Source organism: Centropristis striata, chromosome 21 (assembly GCF_030273125.1).
Source record: "Centropristis striata isolate RG_2023a ecotype Rhode Island chromosome 21, C.striata_1.0, whole genome shotgun sequence".
NCBI lineage: Eukaryota > Metazoa > Chordata > Actinopteri > Perciformes > Serranidae > Centropristis > Centropristis striata.
In genome coordinates, this window is record NC_081537.1 from 8309361 (window position 1) to 8327421 (window position 18061).

The following is an 18061-nucleotide window of genomic DNA, read 5'->3' on the forward strand; positions in this document are numbered from 1 at the left end:
AAAACAGCAGGAAACGCCATTTTCGATCCAAGATGGCCGACTTCCTGTACGTTTTAGGGTATGGGTTCTTGAGACTTTTTGGTGCGTCTTGCCATGATACATGTATGTACCAAATTTTGTGTCTCTACGACATTCCTGTGCGAGGGGCTGAATTTTCTTGACTTTCAAGGGGGCGCTGTTGAGTCATTTTGCCACGCCCATTCCCGTGACCACTAGAATACGTAAATTTCAGTGGAGATCTATGTATATTCCAAAAATTGCGAGTTTTTGAATATGATAAAGCCCTCAAAAAGGCGATTCATTTTTCGGAAAAAAAAGTATAATAACTAGGACTGCGCGCAGTACTGAACGGGCCCTCGCAGAGTGGAGCCATCGGGGGAAGGGCACGTCGGGGTAGGGCACGTCGGACGCGGCGCTGTTGGATCAGTCCCTATGCGTACCAAATTGCGTGTCTCCTACCACTGTGCTTGTGGTAGGTGTAAAACATGTTACTTCCTGTAGCCAGCAGGGGGCGCTATGACTGTGTGTCAATATAGACACGTGGGTGTGTCTTGGGCTGGACCCTAATGACGTTTGTGAAATTTGGGACAGATTGGACAATGTATGGTCAAGTTATCCAGTCTTGTGTGTTATGGCGAGACGCCATAATTTGCCGCCATGCCACGCCCACATAGAGTGACTGTCGGTAAAGATTTATACAACTTTTGATCCCAAAGGCCTTGTGATGGTATTGACCAAGTTTGAAGTCAATTGGATAAAATATGTAGGAGGAGTTCGTTAAAGTATGTGACCTGGAAATGGCCCAAAACAATGACAAGTGCGATATTCAATCCAAGATGGCCGACTTCCTGTACGTTTTCGGGTATGGGTTCTTGAGGCTTTTTGGTGCGTCTTCCCATGATTCATGTGTGTGCCAAATTTCGTGTCTCTACGTGAAACCTACTGCAAGGGCTAAGTATAAAACAAGTTACTTGCTGTTGCCAGCAGGTGGCGCTATGACTGTGTGTCAATATTGACACGTGGGTGTGTTCCAGGCTGGACCCTAATCACGTGTGTGAAATTTGGGACAGATTGGACAATGTATGGTCAAGTTATACAGTCTCGTGTGTTATGGCGAGACGCCATATTTTGCCGCCATGCCACGCCCACATAGTGTGACAAGCGATAAAGATTTATACAACTTTTGATCCCAAAGCCCTTGTGATGGTACTGAGCAAGTTTGAAGTCCATGGGGTGAAATCTGTCGGAGGAGTTTGTTAAAGTGTGCAACGTGGTAATTTTATGAAAGGGGGCGTGGATTAAGCATAAGGGGCGGGGCTTTATGAAATATTGTTATGTAGAAGTGTTAAGGGCTGGACTCTGATGAAGCATGAGAAGTTTGGATCAGATCAGACAAAGAATGGGAAACTTATAACAATCTGATGTTTTATGGCAAGACGTCATAATTTGCCGCCATGCCACGCCCACATAGTCTGAGCGGCGGTAAAGATCTATACAACTTTTGATCCCAAAGGCCTTGTGAGGCTACTGACCAAGTTTGAAGAGAATTGGATGAAATCTGTAGGAGGAGTTCGTTAAAGTATGCAGCATGGAAATGGGCAAAAACAGCAGGAAACGCCATTTTCGATCCAAGATGGCCGACTTCCTGTACGTTTTAGGGTATGGGTTCTTGAGACTTTTTGGTGCGTCTTCCCATGTTACATTTATCTACCAAATTTCGTGTCTCTATGACATTCCTGTGCGAGGGGCTGAATTTTCTTGACTTTCAAGGGGGCGCTGTTGAGTCATTTTGCCACGCCCATTCCCACGACCACTAGAATATGTAAATTTCAGTGGAGATTTATGTATATTCCAAAAATGGGGAGTTTTTGAATATGATAAAGCCTCCAAAAAGCCGATTTTAATTCCAGAAAAATAATAATAATAGACGGACCAATTACAATAGGGTCCTCGCACCGTTAGTGCTCGGTCCCTAATAATTCCTTCAATTTCAATAGGGTCCTTGCACCGTTAGTGCTCGGTCCCTAACTAGGACTGCGCGCAGTACTGAACGGGCCCTCGCAGAGTGGAGCCGTCGGGGGAGGCGCCGTCGGGGGAGGCGCCGTCAGGGGACGGCACATCGGACGCGGCGCTGTTGGCTCAGTCCCTATGCGTACCAAATTGCGTGTCTCCTACCACTGTGCTTGTGGTAGGTATAAAACATGTTACTTCCTGTAGCCAGCAGGGGGCGCTATGACTGTGTGTCACTATTGACCTGTGGGTGTGTCTCAGGCTGGACCCTAATAACATATGTGAAATTTGGGACTGATTGGACAATGTATGGTGAAGTTATACAGTCTCGTGTGTTATGGCGAGATGCCATATTTTGTCGTCATGCCACGCCCACAAAGTGTGACCGTCGGGAAAGATTTATACAACATTTCATCCCCAAGGCCTTGTGATGGTACTGACCAAGTTTGGAGTCAATGGGGTAAAATCTGTAGGAGGAGTTATGTAAAGTATGCAAGGTGGTCATGTGATGAAAGGGGGCGTGGATATAGCATAAGGGGCGGGGCGTTATGAAATATTGTTATTTAGAAGTGTTAAGGGCTGGACTGTGATGAAGCATGAGAAATTTGTAGCAGATAGGACAAAGAATGGGAAAGTTATAACGATCTCGTGTTTTATGGCGAGACGCCATATTTTGCCGCCATGCCACGCCCACATAGTGTGACCGTCGGTAAAGCTTTCAATAACTTTTGATCCCAAAAGTCTTGTGATGGTACTGACCAAGTTTGAAGTCCATGGGATGAAATCTGTAGGAGGAGTTTGTTAAAGTATGCGACCTGGAAATGGCCAAAAACGATGACAAGTGCGATATTCAAACCAAGATGGCGGACTTCCTGTTGGGTTTGAGGTATGGGCCCAAGAGACTTTTTGGTGCGTCTCCACATGATTAATGTGTGTCCCAAATTTCGTGTCTCTACGTGAAACCTACTGCTGGGGCTAGGCGTTAAAGTTGTTACTTCCTGTTGCCAGCTGGGGGCGCTATGACTGTGTGTCAATATTGACATGTTGGTGTGTTCAGAGGTGGACCCTTATCACGTGTAAGAATTTTGGGCCAGATGAAAAAGAAAAATTGTGTGAAATCTGATTTTCTAGATGTAAATTATATAGCCGAAAAATAAAGATAATTCATTCATGATGAATCCCACTAATACTGTGAATCACTTCAATATCAGTCAAAAGTACTGAACGGGCCCTCGCAGAGTGGAGCCGTCGGGGGAGGCGCCGTCAGGGGAGGGCACATCGGACGCGGCGATGTTGGATCAGTCCCTATGCATACCAAATTGCGTGTCTCCTACAACTGTGCTTGTGGTAGGTGTAAAACATAATTCTTGCTGTAGCCAGCAGGGGGCGCTATGACTGTGTGTAACTATTGACACCTGGGTGTGTCCCGGGCTGGACCCTAATCACGTGTGTGAAATTTGGGACAGATTGGACAATGTATGGTGAAGTTATACAGTCTCGTGTTTCATGGCGAGACGCCATATTTTGCCGCCATGCCACGCCCACATAGTGTGACCGTCTGTAAAGCTTTCAATAACTTTTGATCCCAAAGGCCTTGTAATGGTACTGACCAAGTTTGAAGTCAATGGTACGAAATCTGTTGGAGGAGTTATGTAAAATACGCAACATGGTCATTTTGTAAAATGGGGCGTGGATAAAGCATAAGGGGCGGGGCTTTATGAAATATTGTTATGTAGAAGTGTTAAGGGCTGGACTGTGATGAAGCATGAGAAATTTGTAGCAGATAGGACAAAGAATGGGAAAGTTATAACGATCTCGTGTTTTATGGCGAGACGCCATATTTTGCCGCCATGCCACGCCCACATAGTGTAACCGTCGGTAAAGCTTTCAATAACTTTTGACCCCAAAGGTCTTGTGATGGTACTGACCAAGTTTGAAGGTGATCGGGTCAAATATGTAGGAGGAGTTCGTTAAAGTATGCGACGTGGAAATGGGCAAAAACAGCAGGAAATGCCATTTTCGATCCAAGATGGCCGACTTCCTGTACATTTTAGGGTATGGGTTCTTGAGACTTTTTGGTGCGTCTTCCCATGATATATGTATGTACCAAATTTCGTGTCTCTACGACATTCCTGTGCGAGGGGCTGAATTTTCTTGACTTTCAAGGGGGCGCTGTTGAGTCATTTTGCCACGCCCATTCCCGCGACAATTAGAATACGTAAATTTCACATGAGATTTATGTATATTCCAAATTTGATGACTTTTTGAATATGATAAAGCCCCCAAAAAGGCAATTACTATTGGTTATGAAAAAGAATAATAATAATAAGAAACGGACCAATTTCAATAGGGTCCTCGCACCTCGGTGCTCGGTCCCTAACTAGGACTGCAAGCAGTACTGAACGGGCCCTCGCAGAATGGAGCCGTCGGAGGAGGGCACGTCGGGGTAGGGCACGTCGGGGGAGGCCACATCGGGCGCGGCAATGTGGGCTCAGTCCCTATGCGTCCCAAATGGCGTGTCTCCTACCACTGTGCTCGGGGTAGGTGTAAAACATAATACTTGCTGTAGCCAGCAGGGGGCGCTATGACTGTGTGTCAATATTGACATGTGGGTGTGTCCAGGGCTGGCCCCTCATCATGTGTGAGAAATTTGGGACAGATTGGACAATGTATGGTCAAGTTATACAGTCTCGTGTTAGATGGCGAGACGCCATATTTTGCTGCCATGCCACGCCCACATAGTGTGACCGTCGGTAAAGATTTATACAACTTTTGATCCCAAAGGCCTTGTGATGGTACTGACCAAGTTGGAAGAGAATTGAGTGAAATCCGTAGGAGGAGTTCGTTAAAGTATGCGGCATGGAAATGGGCAAAAACAGCAGGAAACGCCATTTTCGATCCAAGATGGCCGACTTCCTGTACGTTTTACGGTATAGGTTCTTGAGACTTTTTGGTGCGTCTTCCCATGATACATGTATGTACTAAATCTCGTGCCTCTACGACATTCCTGTGTGAGGGGCTGAATTTTCTTGACTTTCAGGGGGGCGCTGTTGAGTCATTTTGCCACGCCCATTCCCGGGACCACTAGAATACGTAAATTTCAGTGGAGATTTATGCATATGCCAAAATTGGTGAGTTTTTGAATATGATAAAGCCCCCAAAAAGGCGATTTTAATTCCAGAAAAATAATAATAATAGACGAACCAATTACAATAGGGTCCTCGCACCGTTAGTGCTCGGTCCCTAATAATAAACGGACCAATTTCAATAGGGTCCTCGCACTGTTAGTGCTCGGTCCCTAATAATAATAAAAAACGGACCAATTACAATAGGGTCCTTGCACCGTTAGTGCTCGGTCCCTAATAAAAAACAGACCAATTTCAATAGGGTCCTTGCACCGTTAGTGCTCGGTCCCTAACTAGGACTGCGCGCAGTACTGAACGGGCCCTCGCAAAGTGGAACCATCGGGGGAGGCGCCGTCAGGGGAGGGCACGTCGGACGCGGCGCTGTTGGCTCAGTCCCTATGCGTACCAAATTGCGTGTCTCCTACCACTGTGCTTGTGGTAGGTGTAAAACATGTTACTTCCTGTAGCCAGCAGGGGGCGCTATGACTGTGTGTCACTATTGACCCGTGGGTGTGTCCCGGGCTGGACCCTAATCACATTTGTGAAATTTGGGACAGATTGGACAATGTATGGTGAAGTTATTCAGTCTGGTGTTAGATGGCGAGACGCCATAATTTGCCGCCATACCACGCCCACATAGTGTGACCGTCGGTAAAGATTCATGCAACGTTTGATCCCTAAGGCCTTGTGATGGTACTGACCAAGTTTGAAATCCATGGGGTGAAATCTGTCTGAGGAGTTATGTAAAGTATGCAACGTGGTCATTTTATGAAAGGGGGCGTGGATAAAGCATAAGGGGCGGGGCTTTATGAAATATTGTTATGTGGAAGTGTTAAGGGCTGGACTCTGATGAAGCATGAGAAGTTTGGAGCAGATGGGACAAAGAATGGAGAAGTTATAACAATCTTGTGTTTTATGGGGAGATGCCATATTTTGGCGCCATGCCACGCCCACATAGTGTGAGCGGCAGTAAAGATTTATACAACTTTTGATCCCAAAGGCTTTGTGAGGCTACTGACCAAGTTTGAAGAGAATTGGATGAAATCTGTAGGAGGAGTTCGTTAAAGTATGCGACCTGGAAATGGCCAAAAACGATGACAAGTGCGATATTCAAACCAAGATGGCGGACTTCCTGTTGGGTTTGAGGTATGGGTCCAAGAGGCTTTTTGGTGCGTCTCTACATGAAGCACGTGTGTACCAAATTTCGTATCTCTACATGAAACCTACTGCTGGGGCTAGGCGTTAAAGTTGTTACTTCCTGTTGCCAGCGGGGGGCGATATGACTGTGTGTCAATATTGACATGTGGGTGTGTTCAGAGGTGGACCCTCATCACGTGTGTGAAATTTGGGACAGTTGAGACAATGTATGGTGAAGTTATACAGTTCTGTGTTTCATGGCGAGACGCCATATTTTGCCGCCATGCCACGCCCACATAGTGTGACAGGCGGTAACGATTTATACAACTTTTGATCCCAAAGGCCTTGTGATGGTACTGACCAAGTTTGAAGTCAATGGGATTAAATCTGTTGGAGGAGTTATGTAAAGTATGCAACGTGGTCATTTTATGAAAGGGGGCGTGGATAAAGCAAAAGGGGCGGGGCTGTTTAAAATATTGTTATTCAGAAGTGTTAAGGGCTGGACTGTGATGAAGCATGAGAATTTTGGACCAGATGGGACAAAGTATTGAAAAGTTATAATGATCTCGTGTTTTATGGTGAGACGCCATATTTTGGCGCCATGCCACGCCCACATAGCGTGACCATCGGTAAAGATTTATACAACTTTTGATCCCAAAGGCCTTATGATGCTACTGACCAAGTTTGAAGTCAATGGGGTGAAATCTGTAGGAGGAGTTCGTTAAAGTATGCGGCTTGGAAATGGGCCAAAACAGCAGGAAACGCCATATTCGATCCAAGATGGCCGACTTCCTGTACGTTTTAGGGTATGGGTTCTTGAGACTTTTTGGTGCGTCTTGCCATGATACACGTATGTACCAAATTTCGTGTCTTTACGACATTCCTGTGCGAGGGGCTGAATTTTCTTGACTTTCAAGGGGGCGCTGTTGAGTCATTTTGCCACGCCCATTCCCGGGACCACTAGAATATGTAAATTTCAGTGGAGATTTATGTATATTCCAAAAATGGTGAGTTTTTGAATATGATAAAGCCCCCAAAAAGGCGATTTACTTTTAGGAAGAAAAAAAATAATAATAGACGGACCAATTTCAATAGGGTCCTCGCACCGTTAGTGCTCGGTCCCTAATAATAATAAAAAACGGACCAATTACAATAGGGTCCTTGCACCGTTAGTGCTCGGTCCCTAATAAAAAACAGACCAATTTCAATAGGGTCCTTGCACCGTTAGTGCTCGGTCCCTAACTAGGACTGCGCGCAGTACTGAACGGGCCCTCGCAAAGTGGAACCATCGGGGGAGGCGCCGTCAGGGGAGGGCACGTCGGACGCGGCGCTGTTGGCTCAGTCCCTATGCGTACCAAATTGCGTGTCTCCTACCACTGTGCTTGTGGTAGGTGTAAAACATGTTACTTCCTGTAGCCAGCAGGGGGCGCTATGACTGTGTGTCACTATTGACCCGTGGGTGTGTCCCGGGCTGGACCCTAATCACATTTGTGAAATTTGGGACAGATTGGACAATGTATGGTGAAGTTATTCAGTCTGGTGTTAGATGGCGAGACGCCATAATTTGCCGCCATACCACGCCCACATAGTGTGACCGTCGGTAAAGATTCATGCAACGTTTGATCCCTAAGGCCTTGTGATGGTACTGACCAAGTTTGAAATCCATGGGGTGAAATCTGTCTGAGGAGTTATGTAAAGTATGCAACGTGGTCATTTTATGAAAGGGGGCGTGGATAAAGCATAAGGGGCGGGGCTTTATGAAATATTGTTATGTGGAAGTGTTAAGGGCTGGACTCTGATGAAGCATGAGAAGTTTGGAGCAGATGGGACAAAGAATGGAGAAGTTATAACAATCTTGTGTTTTATGGGGAGATGCCATATTTTGGCGCCATGCCACGCCCACATAGTGTGAGCGGCAGTAAAGATTTATACAACTTTTGATCCCAAAGGCTTTGTGAGGCTACTGACCAAGTTTGAAGAGAATTGGATGAAATCTGTAGGAGGAGTTCGTTAAAGTATGCGACCTGGAAATGGCCAAAAACGATGACAAGTGCGATATTCAAACCAAGATGGCGGACTTCCTGTTGGGTTTGAGGTATGGGTCCAAGAGGCTTTTTGGTGCGTCTCTACATGAAGCACGTGTGTACCAAATTTCGTATCTCTACATGAAACCTACTGCTGGGGCTAGGCGTTAAAGTTGTTACTTCCTGTTGCCAGCGGGGGGCGATATGACTGTGTGTCAATATTGACATGTGGGTGTGTTCAGAGGTGGACCCTCATCACGTGTGTGAAATTTGGGACAGTTGAGACAATGTATGGTGAAGTTATACAGTTCTGTGTTTCATGGCGAGACGCCATATTTTGCCGCCATGCCACGCCCACATAGTGTGACAGGCGGTAACGATTTATACAACTTTTGATCCCAAAGGCCTTGTGATGGTACTGACCAAGTTTGAAGTCAATGGGATTAAATCTGTTGGAGGAGTTATGTAAAGTATGCAACGTGGTCATTTTATGAAAGGGGGCGTGGATAAAGCAAAAGGGGCGGGGCTGTTTAAAATATTGTTATTCAGAAGTGTTAAGGGCTGGACTGTGATGAAGCATGAGAATTTTGGACCAGATGGGACAAAGTATTGAAAAGTTATAATGATCTCGTGTTTTATGGTGAGACGCCATATTTTGGCGCCATGCCACGCCCACATAGCGTGACCATCGGTAAAGATTTATACAACTTTTGATCCCAAAGGCCTTATGATGCTACTGACCAAGTTTGAAGTCAATGGGGTGAAATCTGTAGGAGGAGTTCGTTAAAGTATGCGGCTTGGAAATGGGCCAAAACAGCAGGAAACGCCATATTCGATCCAAGATGGCCGACTTCCTGTACGTTTTAGGGTATGGGTTCTTGAGACTTTTTGGTGCGTCTTGCCATGATACACGTATGTACCAAATTTCGTGTCTTTACGACATTCCTGTGCGAGGGGCTGAATTTTCTTGACTTTCAAGGGGGCGCTGTTGAGTCATTTTGCCACGCCCATTCCCGGGACCACTAGAATATGTAAATTTCAGTGGAGATTTATGTATATTCCAAAAATGGTGAGTTTTTGAATATGATAAAGCCCCCAAAAAGGCGATTTACTTTTAGGAAGAAAAAAAATAATAATAGACGGACCAATTTCAATAGGGTCCTCGCACCGTTAGTGCTCGGTCCCTAAAAATCATGGATTTGATCAACTGGTCTCTCAGCACAATTGACACCATCTTCTCGAAGAGAAGCCTGGGTGCGGGTGAGCCCACCTGTCCTGCCGGGCGTTCGCAGCTGGCTACACAATGAACGCATGGGAGAGGTGGTGAGTCGTGTGCCTGGCGGCTCTTTCCGTGAGGGACATTGAAGACATCTACCTATTCAGAACCATGATTACAGGTCTTTTGCTGATTGGATTAGGCATTGCCCTGATTTATCGAGGAATACAGAAAACGGTGACAGCTGTCCAAAGCCTCATAAAGCTGCCCGACTTGATTGAAGCACTGCAGTGAGACCCACAGACACCTGCTGATTGTTGACTCTGTCTGGAACCTGACCAAGGCTGTCTCCATGGCAACTTGCTGTGTTATCGCTATGACATTCCAGCGAACTGAGGCACTGACTGATTGGGATGCCAGGCGAAGCGACTCACCAGGCCCCTACACACACAAACTTCTACATACATACACACGGACATATGTACAGATATGCAATCACCCCCCCATCCCACGCCTTCGCCGCTTTGTACACCCAGTCACTCCCCCACTCCCCTCCCCTGTTGCAAGTCACGTTTTCATGTTGTAAAGTGTATTGAGTATGTGCTTATGTGTCTCCTCCCCTCTTGTCATGTTATGCTGCATCACTTTCTTGGACGTGAGAGGATGCTGGCGCTGTTTGTTCGCCGCTTCTCCATCTGAAGTTTATTGTATGTATGTTTATTTATATGTACGGACGGGTTGATGGCTAATTCTTCTATCCCTGTCTTCATTTCCTGTCCACCTCTATTAAGCGTCTTTTAGTGTCTAGAAAAGCGCTATATAAATTAAATGTATTATTATTCAATGCTTGAGTTGGCAGGTTTTTCACTTTTTTGGAATCTGGGTTTTATGTATTAGACACATTTAAATAACAGCTGGAGACCACCAAATTGGCACACCTTATTTTCCAAAAACTGAAGTTCCTGGTTTAAAATTATTCAAATATATTCACATTCACACTCCATAATTTTCACTGGCAACAAAATGTTGAACTGCAGAGTCCAGCTGTCATAAAGTAGAGCAACATTGCAAAACTGGCAGGTTGAGTTGTGGCCAAAACACAGTAGAGTACAGTAATGAAAGGAAATAAAACAAATATATATATATATATATATATATAAAATGTGCCCGGATCTGCAAGGTATTGATTCGTAGGTTCAGCTCAGGATATCCCTAGTTTGGTGACAGTTCACAAGACATTACAGTTTACAGTATTTGTGGTGAATTTCATCATTCACAGGATTGATCCAGCATACAGTAATGTAACAAAGATCTGTGTGAAAGGATACATTTAATATGACTCCATCTTAGCTACCACCTTGTCATACACTGTAGGCCAGTGCCACATCAGCACAACCTGTCAGCGCCGGTACACGCTTGAGTTAGTCACAAATATAGAGGTCCCCACACATTGAAAATCCAGTTGTTTAAGTGTATAAAATGCATGTGACAGCAAGACCCCACACACTGGAGACTGTGTGCAGTCTCGACTCTCGATTGAGAGAAGTGCTTACAGTGTTGGACAGGCTCAACGAGAACTTGCCAAAGTCTGCTGTCAAGGTTTGAGTATCACACTGTTGCAATCTCATTAAATGAACAAGGCCTTTCAGTCAGAGCCCCGGGAGAGAGGAGAACAGCATTGTGTTTTTGTTTCCATGTTCCCTGTTCTGTACATATTGCTTATTCCAAAAGAGGAAACGGGGCGAGATAATGTATGCGGAAAAAAATCATTTTTCATCAAATGTTAAATGAGTCTTCATTTTGCATCCTCTTTATTTCATAACTGCTGCATTTTATTTCTCTTTTGTGCAAGATTTTCGTCTTTTATTATATTTGGCATACGTTGGAAATTGGTTATAATCACAAATCTTCTACTCTTTTATTCTACCTAGATTTTAGTGATATGAAGATATATGCTGCAGAAATGTGTCAGACGGAAGAGATTTTGTAGTTCCACCACAGCAGCTTTTCTTTTGCAGACATGTGGTCTTGTGATCTCTTGCAGTCTCATGATCTCCTGGATCCAGACACAAAATAATGTGATTTGGGCAGACATGGATTAGCAGAATGAGTTAACAAGCCCCCAATAAGAGCGCTGGGCTTTGAACAGTATCACAGTGGAATTACAACATCTGGGACCATTACGTCATGCCATGGAGCTTCATGGTTCAGCTTTTTTACTTCGCAAGCCCCGCAAAATGACTCGTTTCACTATCAGAATTGTATTCATCAGGTCCATTAATATTTGAAAAGTCTGAAGTTTGAAAAGAGCAATTAAATCATTTTATTTCCATTCAAGTTTGTGGAGCACTTAATCAGAAGTAGCAGTAGATGCAGTAGACCAATAGGAGATTGCTATTACCTTTTTTGCCCCTTGCTCTCCTGAACAACTTGCATAACAAGAACAACATAAGAATAAACGGATCACCACCTGCAAAGCTGTATCCGGTTCTCTTTATTCATCCATAAACTGTAAACAGATTAGGGGGAACGCATCCTGTTCACCTGAAAACATATTCTTAGGAAATTTAAAGGGATAGTTTTGTGTTTTATGAAATACTTGTGTGTAATGGATGCAAAGCTATTAGCTATTAACTAATAGTACAAAGCACTGTCTTTGTATTCACTGGGGGTTTTTTTTCAAGAAACAAAATAGAAAAAATAGTATATGCAAGAGGACCATTTTTTTCCGGTGGAATGGCTGACCTTTTCAAGTACACATAGTTTTGTGGAATAAAACCTTGTAGTTTTGTGACCCTGAAACTTGCCGGAACTATTTATTTTTCGATCATAACTGTCCAAACTCCGAAACCAGCAACCACTGCACTACTGGGAAGTATTTCATAAAACTTAATATCCAAAATCGCAAATTATCTCTTCAAAGCTTCCACTGTTTTAGTTTTACCTGAGTATTTTCATTTGTTGTCTATGGAGGTTCGAAATAAAGAAATAGATCGAATGACGAATGAATATGGTATGGTTATTTTAAACAATGTCTAAATTGAATTTACAGAACAATTCTTGTGATAAACAATAATAGAAACTATTGCCTACACCTAATTCTACCCATTTTCAAGGAGACAGTCATTTGCACAATGTTGTATGACGCTATTTCCTGTGGTCAGTGGCGGTTCTAGACCAATTTTACTGTGGGGGCCAAGGAGGGGCCAGTGTTTAATCAGAGGGGCACATTAGCCCATGAAAAAATGGCAAACATGATATTTAAGCATTCAAAATCTTTGAATGTCTTGAAAAAGACACAAAATGACCAAAAAAATACACAAAAATGCACCAATGACAAAAAAATACACAAATTGACCAAAAAAAGACACAAAATAACTAAAAATGACACAACAACAAACTCAAAATTACCAAAAAAAGACACAAAAAAGACACAAATGTATAAGACTCCATAGAGTTAAACTATTATACAATGTACACATTCTGGGTTCCTTTTGTGTACAATGAGATATTGTTTGAACAAAAAAAAGATTAGAATTGTTCCATTGTTCATTGTTATAAATTGATCATTTTATTATTAATTTGACACAGGGGCCACAGCAGAGGCCAAAGGCTTCTTTACAGGGGCAGTGGCCCCTGGAGGCCCCTGTGTAGAACCGCCACTGCCTGTGGTTGAGGGAAGTGAAAGAAGGCATTCCAACTGACAAATGTAACCAGAAGAATGCATCCAATTTTATAGTGAACAAGCAGTCTAGACTTTCCAACTGCAGCAGGTCGTATGTATCTAAACAACCCACAGATATTAAACTGACATGTTGTCATGGCCATAACCACTCCCCATTAATCTAAAGCAAGGAGTCTCAAATGCAGATTGATGGGGTACTGTATGGTTAAAGATTGGTTTTACGCTTTGTAGTGCTGAAGGATGATTCATGGATATTGCCATGTTAGCGGATGGCTGTTGAGGGCAGGCAGCTGGAGGTGTGAGGAAGCAGAAGGCAGCCCAGCGTCCCTGCCATTTTCTGTGACTACCAGTACTGTTTGTTTTTTCACATTTTAAAAATGAGGGTACATGGTCTTGTTGAGCCCCACCCGGCTTCGCACTCACTCAATTACACACATTCACACTTGGATGGTGTCAAGTATGAAACATTCTGTTTTATCTTCCAACCAGCTCCGCTGTAGCAGGTGACTGGGCCTCTTCTTGATTGAGCCAAGCTTGTTAAATACTTGGAGAAACTGACCTTACAGACATAAATAAAGCACTTGTGAATAAATGATTGAAATCTGTTGAAATGCAATTGTCTGTAACAGCAGGGTTAGTTGAGAGCTAGCAGCTGCAACAATTGCCTCAGCATTTCAAGTGACAACCTTTTTACCCCGTACTCTCCATCCCAGCTTCATTAGTGCCACGGGCTTTGTTTGGATATAATTGTGGCAGTGGTCAAATATTGTGATTGTGGAATAATGAGTCCAGATTGTTGTTGCCTCAGCTGTCACAGTTTTCATCAAGAGTCTTTGTCAGTCTGTCAGCTGCCAACACACCAAACTAGATCTTTAGTTTTTCTCAAACTGCACTACACATTGGGGTTGGGGGATAAGTTGTGTTTTCCAAGTGGCTGCCATCAGCCCAACAACCACCGATTGCTGATATATATTCATACAGGTGTTTGTAGCATAGTTTTAGCAGGGATATGTGTTCAAGCGGTGAGTTCCCTACTGTTGAAATCCCCCCTTATTGTCAATATACCTCTGCCTCTTTATTTCCTTAAGTTGGAGAAAATTAGACTATCTTTATCTGGTTGCTCCAGTAAATTTGGGAAACTATGGGGCCCATTCCTACAATTTGTTAAGACGACAGATCTCCCACTTACCCCTGACTGACATGACAGAGGCAACTTAGAGGGGTGGATGTGTTGCTTCTGGTGTGTTGAGGGTCGCATGCCACTACTCTGATTTAGGATGTCTGTTGCTATTTCAATTACAGTTTACTATTACCTGACTGATGTGCCTGTGTTTGTTTTTATTTTATTTATTTTTTGTTTTTGTTTATTTTTGTTTTTTGTGGCTGTTCTGGTTCTGTGGGTTGTTCGGGTATGCAGCAATACTTCCATGATCACTCTTGTTTTTTGTTGTTTGTTTGTTTTTTCTGTAAGAAAAAAATGACTAATTTACTCTTTGTATGTTTATAAAAAATATATATATATATACCTCTGCCTCTGAACATCACCTGAATGCCCTATGTCTCTAGTTTGTGTTCAGTTCCATGAACTGATAGGTAATCTCATACATTTTTCTCAATACCGTGAAGTGGCTACTTTGTGGACTAATGTCATCCCACATGAATGCAATGTAGCTTATTGCATCCGCAAGAGTGTCAGCTTTCCAGTCTTCCAGTTTATGAATTTCTAAGACCAACAAGATCTCCAACCTAACCGGCAGTATAGACCGTTATCAATATGTGAATACCACCCATTATGGCCCATATGAGCGTTTTTCAAAATGAGCACACACGTAATTATACATACACGTACAGTTCGCGGTTGTAAAAAAGGCTGCAGTTTCACTGAATTAAGGCTACAAAACCACTGAACTAGGTTTAGGGTGGGAAAAAATCCTCGTAAGGCTTTATAAATTACAGTTTAAAAAGTAAATAATAGGGACTCTGGGACAAAATATTGGACTGGTTCTCCAAGGCCTATAAGAGACTCTTCCAACTGAAGGCTGAACTTGCCATCTTACAGCAGGCCTACCTGCAGCAATGAGCAGTGGTGGGAAGTAACTAAGTACATTTACTCAAGTACTGTACTTAAGTACAATTTTGAGGTACTTGTACTTTAGTTGAGTATTTCCATTTTATGTAACTTTATACTTTTTACTCCACTACATTTAGAAGCACATATTGTACTTTTTACTCCACTACATTTAGCTGACAGCTTTAGTTACTTTACAGATTCAACATGAAGAAATACCATATATTTAATATGATGACACATTTATAAAACATAACAGTGTATTAAGTAGTTAACATTAGTCATATCTGGACAACATTAAAATGCTACTTATATAAATGCATCAACATAAATAATCTTATAATATATTTAGAACATATAAAACAATCTGAGTGGGTTCATTCTGCATAACGAGTACTTTTACTTTTGATACTTTAAGTACATTTTGGTGTTGATACTTTTGTACTTTTACTTCAGTATGTTTTGAATGCAGGACTTTTACTTGTAGTGGAGTAAATTCACAGTGTTTTATTAGTACTTTTACTTAAGTAAGGGATCTGAATACTTCTTCCACCACTGGCAATGAGGCAGTCTCTGATGCTGGGGATGATTGTTGCCAAAAGGCTAATCCTACTGGAGTGGAAGTTGACGTCTCCCCCTTGCTTTCAGAGGTGGTTGGCTGATATGGCTCCAGTCATACAGATGGAAAGACTTCTTTGTCTACCTGGATGAGACCAGGAAAGATGACAGATAACTGGTAGCGTTATTGTCTGTTTGTATGTATCTGTCTGCTTACTAATGTTGCTGGTATTTCTTTCTAATTTAATTTTACATGTCTGAGCTGGGGTGTTGTTACTGTTATTGTTATTGTTATGTCTGTTTTCCTTTGAATATAGAAAATGTTTTGTTTTTTTAGATAGGAGAGAAAAAAAAGTAAATAAATGTACGTAAATGCTTTAAGTGAAGTCGTTACGAGGGTGACGTGTGCCATAAAATTTAGGTAAAAAAACGTAAGTTACGTTTAAAAAAAAAGTCATTCACAAACCATGAGCTTCAGAAGTTACTTAAAAATCGTAAGTTACGTAAAGTCTTTCACTTTCGATTTCACACGGGACAACCCTGTTCTCCTGGGGGAAAATCTCCCGTTCGCTCGATTAGCATAAAGTGGGCGTGTCTATTTTGCCCAACCTTCAAAGTTTATCTCGCCACTTTCCTATAAAGATATCATAGCATGGCTGATACCAGTGTCATGAAGTAGCATCAAGACTGAGCCCACTACAACATCTGAAAGACAAAAGGCAGTTCTCAGAGGATTCATTTTTTAAATTATATATATAAACCAAAACAAAGCACTTTCACGCACTACCAGAATGCTCAAAATGCACTTTCATGACACTTGGTTAGCTCTCTGTTAAAAATTCTATTTTGTGAATGAATTTTGTAATGTTTGTTAATTGGTTTTGTTGGTGAAATACTTGACATCCATTGCACAAATGTAATAGCGCAATCCAATGTGTCCTAGATTGTTTTTTTTTTAATTGGTTTTTAACTCATTTCCTTCATATTCCCCAGTAGCAGATATTGACCAAGAGGCTAGAGCTGCACTGGCAACTCAACTAATTAACAAGATTTACCCTCAGGTGTCATCAGCCCATGTTAGGCTAACCAATCAGGTGCAATACTTCACAACACTGCTGGCTGCTGGTGATGATCTAGAAACATTATATAGCACTAACCATATTGTTCTGCTTGAAATACATCCTGTTAAACATGAGGAAATTAATATTACACAGAAGCATTTACTCTCCAAACCTGAAAAGGAATGCAGTAATCGAAGTGTCACACAGCATCCGTTTTACATAACAAAAAAAGGCCTTCATGTCTCCTTTTGTATTTGAGTGCTTGTTTGTGTGTTGTGCTGACGATTTGAAGTCTGACAGGCTGGCTTAATTATAGACGAGAGACAGGTGAAAACAACGTTTTACCTTTTTATCTGAATGCGTTTTAAACTCTGCATTCTCTCGCTCTGTCATGCACAAGATGTTCTGTCAGAAAAGGCTCTTATGTAATGAGTCCTATCCAAACATCCAAGGAAACGTTTGCTCCGAAAGTAGGCCAGTAAAATAATTACTCAGATGAATAAAAAGGAAAAGAGAGAAGAGGGAGAGGAAGGAATAACTTAAAAGAAGTGGCAGATAGGTTTGTTTGATATACAATCTAAATTATAAATAGGCTTGAATCATGCCCAGTGTTCTGTCCTTTACCTATATTGGGACTAGATTAATGTTTTACACGCTTCTCCTTTTAGCGTAGTACTCCTGATTGCAGCACAAACAAGTGAACACATTGTAAAGATGTTGTAAAACCAATAGCCTCATGTATCTTGGACCGGTTTATCTGACAAGTGTTCCGCAGAGCGCTCGGCTCAGCAGAAAGGTTGGGTTTGCCGTGCGGACCTGGGAGGCTTCCACTAGAACACTACTCATCATGCCAGTAACCATGGTGATGTAAAGTCGAGCTATTGATCATTCTCCGAGCTGTCATCATTATCATCCAAATAATCCCCCTTCCCTTAGGCGACTCTCCCCCGTAGTACCCTTCACACCCTCCTTCTGACAGTTTTTTATCAACATTCATATAAATTTCTCTCTCTGACTCATTTTTATCCTGTCCAGGTAAAATGGTATTATCAATATTAATATGCAAAGCATTGATTTTTCCGATCCAAGTCAATGCTGTTTTGTTTTTCCACGTGGATGTCTGTAACCACGATCTAATTTATCACAAGGACGCAGCACCGTCTTTCACCTTGTGACA

General features: G+C 42.6%; 1 protein-coding gene across 1 annotated transcript in view; it reads left to right on the forward strand.

Annotated features, from left to right (window-relative positions):
* The window catches only part of cpped1 (calcineurin-like phosphoesterase domain containing 1), a 95493-nt gene that overhangs the window by 46096 nt on the left and 31336 nt on the right, over positions 1–18061 (forward strand). The window lies entirely within an intron of this gene.